Below are 5,787 nucleotides of genomic sequence, written 5' to 3' on the forward strand. Positions count from 1 at the left end.
CAGCGAGACAAAAAAACCTTCCAAAAATTCGAGCGATAGAACTGGTGTTTCACATGTTGTTATTCTTAGTTTATGGTAAAATGTTATACTGCAATGAAGTATTGCACCAAGGTGTACTAGTAAGTTTTGCTCTTATATTATGAAGGACCTTTTACCAGAGAACCTATTAGACAAATACAGAAAAATGAGAGGATACATTTTTTTGAAAGAAGGAAGTCATTGTTGAAATTTAAAGCGAGGTAGAAAACTGAATATGCAATATTGCGTGAGAATGTGAAAACTTCAGTAGTTGTAAAGAATGGAGGTGATTTTCCTTCCTTGGATTGTGAGTGAAAAATCCACACGTTTATCATGAGGTATATTTAACAGGATTACATCATTTTGTTCTGGGTCTTTGCATATCTTTTTCCCACTTTTCGAATAAATTTTGTTTTAAAATTTTATCAGTACAAGCCAAGGATCAACAATGGTTGTTGTTAAAGATTCCATACTTTATTCAAGCAGTCGACCCTCCAGGTTGTGGGCTTTGGCGATGTGCTGGGCGACAGCACCTTTTTGCATTGTAGGGGAATCTTTCGCCATATAACAGTGCAGGTTATATAGCTCGTACGTTCCCAATGCGTGCACTAGAACGCCTGATTGCGTTTGGTTACAGCAGGGCCACCACGAGCAGGTAGCAATCAGACTTGTATATGCGGCCCTAAGGATCAGCAATATATTTAGTTACCATCAATGGTGGCAATATCTATTCACTCAAAGGCATCACCCCAGGAATCTGAGGTGGTGCAGATTTCAGGTGGAGTATTCGTATACGGGATGGGAGAGTATGGAGGGGGAGTGATTCCGTCCATTTCTTCCTAATTGCCGTAAAAAACGGCCCGGAAGATGCGGCGCCGCACAAGGCTGGCGCGCTCCAGTCGAACTCCCTGTAGAAAATAAGGCGCCAGAACGCCTGAAGCCGTATCTTCCGGGCCGTTTTTTACGGCAATTAGGAAGAAATGGACGGAATCACCCCTTCTCCATAGTCTCCCACCCCGTATACGAACACACCACATGAAATCCGTACCGCCTCAGATTCGTGAAGCGATGCCTTTAATGGGGAACGGCTCATGCTTCAGGCCGCGGAACAGGTGTTAGTTAGATGGGGCAAGTTCCAAGCTATAGGGAAAGTGGTGCACGGTCGTCCAGTCCAGGCCCTCCGAAAAAAATTAAAAATCAAAAGTGGGATGAGGTATGCAAAAATTCAACAGCTGGGTCCGCACCAAACAACATCGTATTTCAGTCATGAAATCTCGCCAGAGATGAAGGTAAGGCAAAGCGTGAACTTGTTCATTCGTGAATCCGTTACTTTTGTGTGCTGTTCTTCGTTTTCGAATCATTGCATATCCGTTATTTCCTGAAATATCATTCGCTAAGCGTATCGATTTTTTTCGTTCAAGGTCAACTGAGCGCATTTCGAAATCATTTCTAAACATGCTGTCTGCGACGGCATGTCTCATTGATAATGAGGCGATACTTATGTAACAAACAGCCATTACGGGAGCCACCCGGTGAAGCAGGATAAGCCGGCGTACTTGTGAAACATATCTTCCAGACTACTTAAAAATATTGCATCTCAAACATTCCTTTGTCAGTGTTATTGTGCCTCTTACACTCAGCTCGTATATCCTTATGATTATACTATGGCTTTGAATGTAATTAAAATTGAATTGAAATAAGTGTGAAGTTTTTCAAATTAGATGTATTTTGATCAATATGTCGAACTGGTGCTTTATCGTGGTGTTGCCGTTGCCTTAGTATAATGACAATGAAGGGGAATCAAGAGTCTGTGGTATTTCGCGCAGAGAGTAGAGAACATAAGGTCACATTCAACATAGACGTTAGATTCGACCGCAAATCATCCTTGACTCACTCTCAATCGTCTGCCAAAAACTAAATATTTTGAATCACTCTGTGACCTCAAATGTTTACTATTCCATTCTTAGCGTTGTGACTAAGCAAAAAGCAGCATCTGTTGTATTCATTCCTGTTGGAATGTTGTGCAGAAAAGAAGTGCCGGCTTTTATCTGAACAGTATGTGTCTGTACGATCTAATATCAATTCTATTTTCTGTGCGAAATATTAGGTTGGCGCGAAAGTCTTGTACCAAATTTCACCCTTTTTTCTAACAATTGTAGCTTTATTGTTCATACATATCAATCAACAAAATAATGACCATCATAATCCCTTACGTATGTACAACGATCACTAGACTGTCAATCCCAGAAGTCTAGAACTCTGGCAGGTGCGAGTCGTAGAAGAGCGAAGTCTCAATTTCCAGCTCTTTCTGATCATCGAATGTTTCCTCTCGTAGATGCAGCTTTAGTGCCCGAAAAATGATAGTCAGATGGGGCAAAGTGGAGTAAGCAGGGTGCGGTAGAACTTCCTAACCAAGCTGGGTAATTTTCTGGGGAGTAAGTTTTGCCACGTGAGGTCGGGTATTATTATGAAGAAGAGCAGTCACTTCAGGCGAATTGCGTCTGCCAATTTCTGTAGCTGAAAAGAGTAGACTTGAGCGGTCACGGTGAACCCAGATGGGAGCAGTTCAAAGTTCATCATTCCCTTGAAATTCCACCAACAACAACAGAATCTTCTTTTCGTACAATCCTCCTTTTGATTTCACTTCGTACTAATTTTTCTGATAGCATCTGCAACATTCTTTTTGTTTTCATTCTTTTTGCTTTTCTTTCTAGTTCTTTTCCGTAGTTTTTGTTCATTTTTCTCGTGTTTTTGTTATGTTTGCTGTAACTTGCTTTTGTTATAAAAGTCTACATTGTATCTGTATTGTTTCTAAGTTATTGTATGGTTTTTGTTAATGTTTTTCTTGTGAAATTTGGTTCAAAATTGCATATATTTTCATGTTAATGTTCTTTTTTTGCTTCTTCACCTTCTCTTTCTTACAAATAAACAAAAAGTATTAACATGAAAATACATACAAATTTCAAAAGAAAAACGTGAACAAAACCAACACAATAACTTGGGACCAATATAGATCTCTATAAAGGAAGAAAATACAGCAAAGATAACTAAAATGCGAAAAAAGGAACATAAGAGACGAAGAAACTAGAAAGAAAATCATGATGAATACCAACAAGTAAAAAAATTTCTACTAATATCGATCAGCTGGTGGCACGCGGCAAATTTTAGCAGCAAGTAAACTGTTCGTAGGCCGTTTGCGAGCGGTCAAAAGCCGCGTTGCACCGTCGCGACTACTCGCGCAAATACAGTGTGCTTCATGTCGTTATGACCCGAATATATGTACTGTACGGGGAGGGTGTCGTTGACTCTTCGACTTGTCATATTTGGTTCAGAAAATTTCGTGAAAACAGTTGTAATTACAGCGATGCAACACGTTCAGGACGAACGACTGAGGCTGACGGCAAGGCAATGTTGGCAGATTGAAAAGTGATCGGCATAGAACAATTCAAAAGATCGAAGAAATTTTTGGAATCAACAAGTCTGCAGTTTCAATGTGATTGCGTCAACCTGGAATGGTTAACAAAGCCAATGTATGGGTCCCACATGAGCATGAGCATGAGCGGCGAAAAATTTGGTAGCAGGAATTTCTGCTGCGATTCTCTATTGAAACGCAATGAAAACGATCTCTTTAAAAAGCGGCGGGTTGCAGGTGATGAAAAATGGGTTGTGGGTAACATGCATGCAATTAACACAAAAGCCAGTGTACAACTGAAAAGGTTGTGTTATCCTTTTGGTGGGACCGAAAGGGATTGTTTACTATAAGCTGTTTTCTGCAAACTACACCATTACTACGGAAAAGTACTGCTCACAAACAAATCAATCAAATCAGTAGAAGCTAGCTAGCTAAAAGCAGCATAATTAGGCAATAGAAAGGGAGTTGAATTTCACCGAAACGCGGTACGACGCCCGACAAAGACTTCTAGAAGTTAACTGCGATGTTTAGATCAGGAAGGAATGTCCACCTCACTCTTCCGATTTTTCCTCTAATTATCATTAACTTATATCGCTTCAAAACACCCTATATGGTTAAAACTTTTCTTCTTGGAAGACATGAAAAGTCAGCTGGATCGCTCTTCAGCTAGAAACGTCAGAAATTCTGCAAACATGGGATTATGCGGCTGAAGATCAGATGGACAAAGGACATTGGAGAGAACGCCAAATACTATACTGAGTTATTGTAATTTATAATGAATAAAATTTCCTTTCATTTTTGCCTCAAAAACGTTTGCCTCAAACCAATATACCTAGTAGATACTATTGCTTACAAAAACGCTGCTGGGAAATATATTTATCTATTTTTGTTATCCCAACGAGGTTTTGGTAGAACTTCATTATTGGTCTGACGTTTCGACAACTTCGTCTTGTTCAAAAGTCTGGGAAAGGTTCGAGGTCGTTGATGCTACGCATATTCCATCAAACTCCTCCTCTCTCCTTGCGAAGCCTCGATATCATTCTAAGTACACTACGCAAGAACTCTAAAAAGAAAAACAAAGTGACCAGTTTTTTATAGGGTGACGGACCAACGGACCTCTGCTGCATCAATCGAATCTTCAGTTATTCCTTTTTGTGCCATTTTCCATTTTGCACCCTTCATCCCTCTAGGAACGTGGACGCTACATTGGTTCGAGGAGGGGGACAGAGCATGGGTGTTCCCTTCAGGTCGTAGAGGCCCACCGACTGGCGTAGCGATAGATGTACATGTATGCAGGGAAGCACGCTGCTGGCAAGTCTGCGGTTCCCAGCCGATTTTCGCAGGTAGCTCTTCTTTTACACCCATGCGGAGCAAGCCTTCTGGTTATCGATCACTATAGTTTAACTATCTTAGCTACTCTGATCTTCAAATATTAGATATTCTCACTAACCGCACCAGCCACCTTGATATTCTCTGCCGAAGTAGACGTATCTGGCACTGTTTTCATGGAGTGTGCTTTATTCGGTCACTTTGGTTTCAAGTACAAACTTTGTGAATGTACTTTGGAAGTGGCGTCGGACAAGCGGAACAACGGACAGATTACTGGTTTTAAGACCATTGTATTGAAAACGCAAAGAGGGGTTGCACGTCTCTGCTACTGTGTTATGAATAGGAAGCTAGAAGCAGAAGAATGCCAACTTTCATAAGTTCAGTAGTGGTTTAGAGACTTATTCTCTGCCCTCAGTTCTCTTCTTGGAGTGTTTTTTTTTTCCAAATCTATGTACTATACTAATGCCAACACTTCTTCTTCGTAAACTTTCGAACTTGTCCGCTTCTCGTGTATTTATCAACAATGAAAGGAAATAATAAGAAGGAAATGAACACACAACGTTGCAATAAATAGCTCATCTCCCATTCCTTGGGACAGGTGCTGTGCAGGAACTGAAGAAGCTTAATCACATGGACTTTCTCGAGAAGTCAAGTCCCTTCATTCCACGCTTCTCTCCGTGTACTTGTCTGCCTTTCTCACTTCCGTCGTTGTCTATTCAACCTTTCCACCTACACTGCCATGTGTGAGCAATGACTAACAAATCTTCGCTGAAATGTACAAGATTGAACCGAAAGTTCCAGCTCTATATACCAAGTATGCTTTTAAAGACGTTATGTAGCATTGCAATATTTCGATTTGCTCTGCTTTATTAGGTACGTACAAGTTGCATCGCAAGAATAAGAGCCCATTTTTGAATTCAAAATGGTTTTTGAAGTGCAGAAGCTCCAGACATGTTTTGGTACCATTCAGTAGTTAGAATGAACGAAGGAAGTTCGTCGTCAAACCTGTTCATTATACGAAGAAGATG

The sequence above is a fragment of the Necator americanus genome, chromosome X, assembly GCF_031761385.1.
Source record: "Necator americanus strain Aroian chromosome X, whole genome shotgun sequence".
NCBI lineage: Eukaryota > Metazoa > Nematoda > Chromadorea > Rhabditida > Ancylostomatidae > Necator > Necator americanus.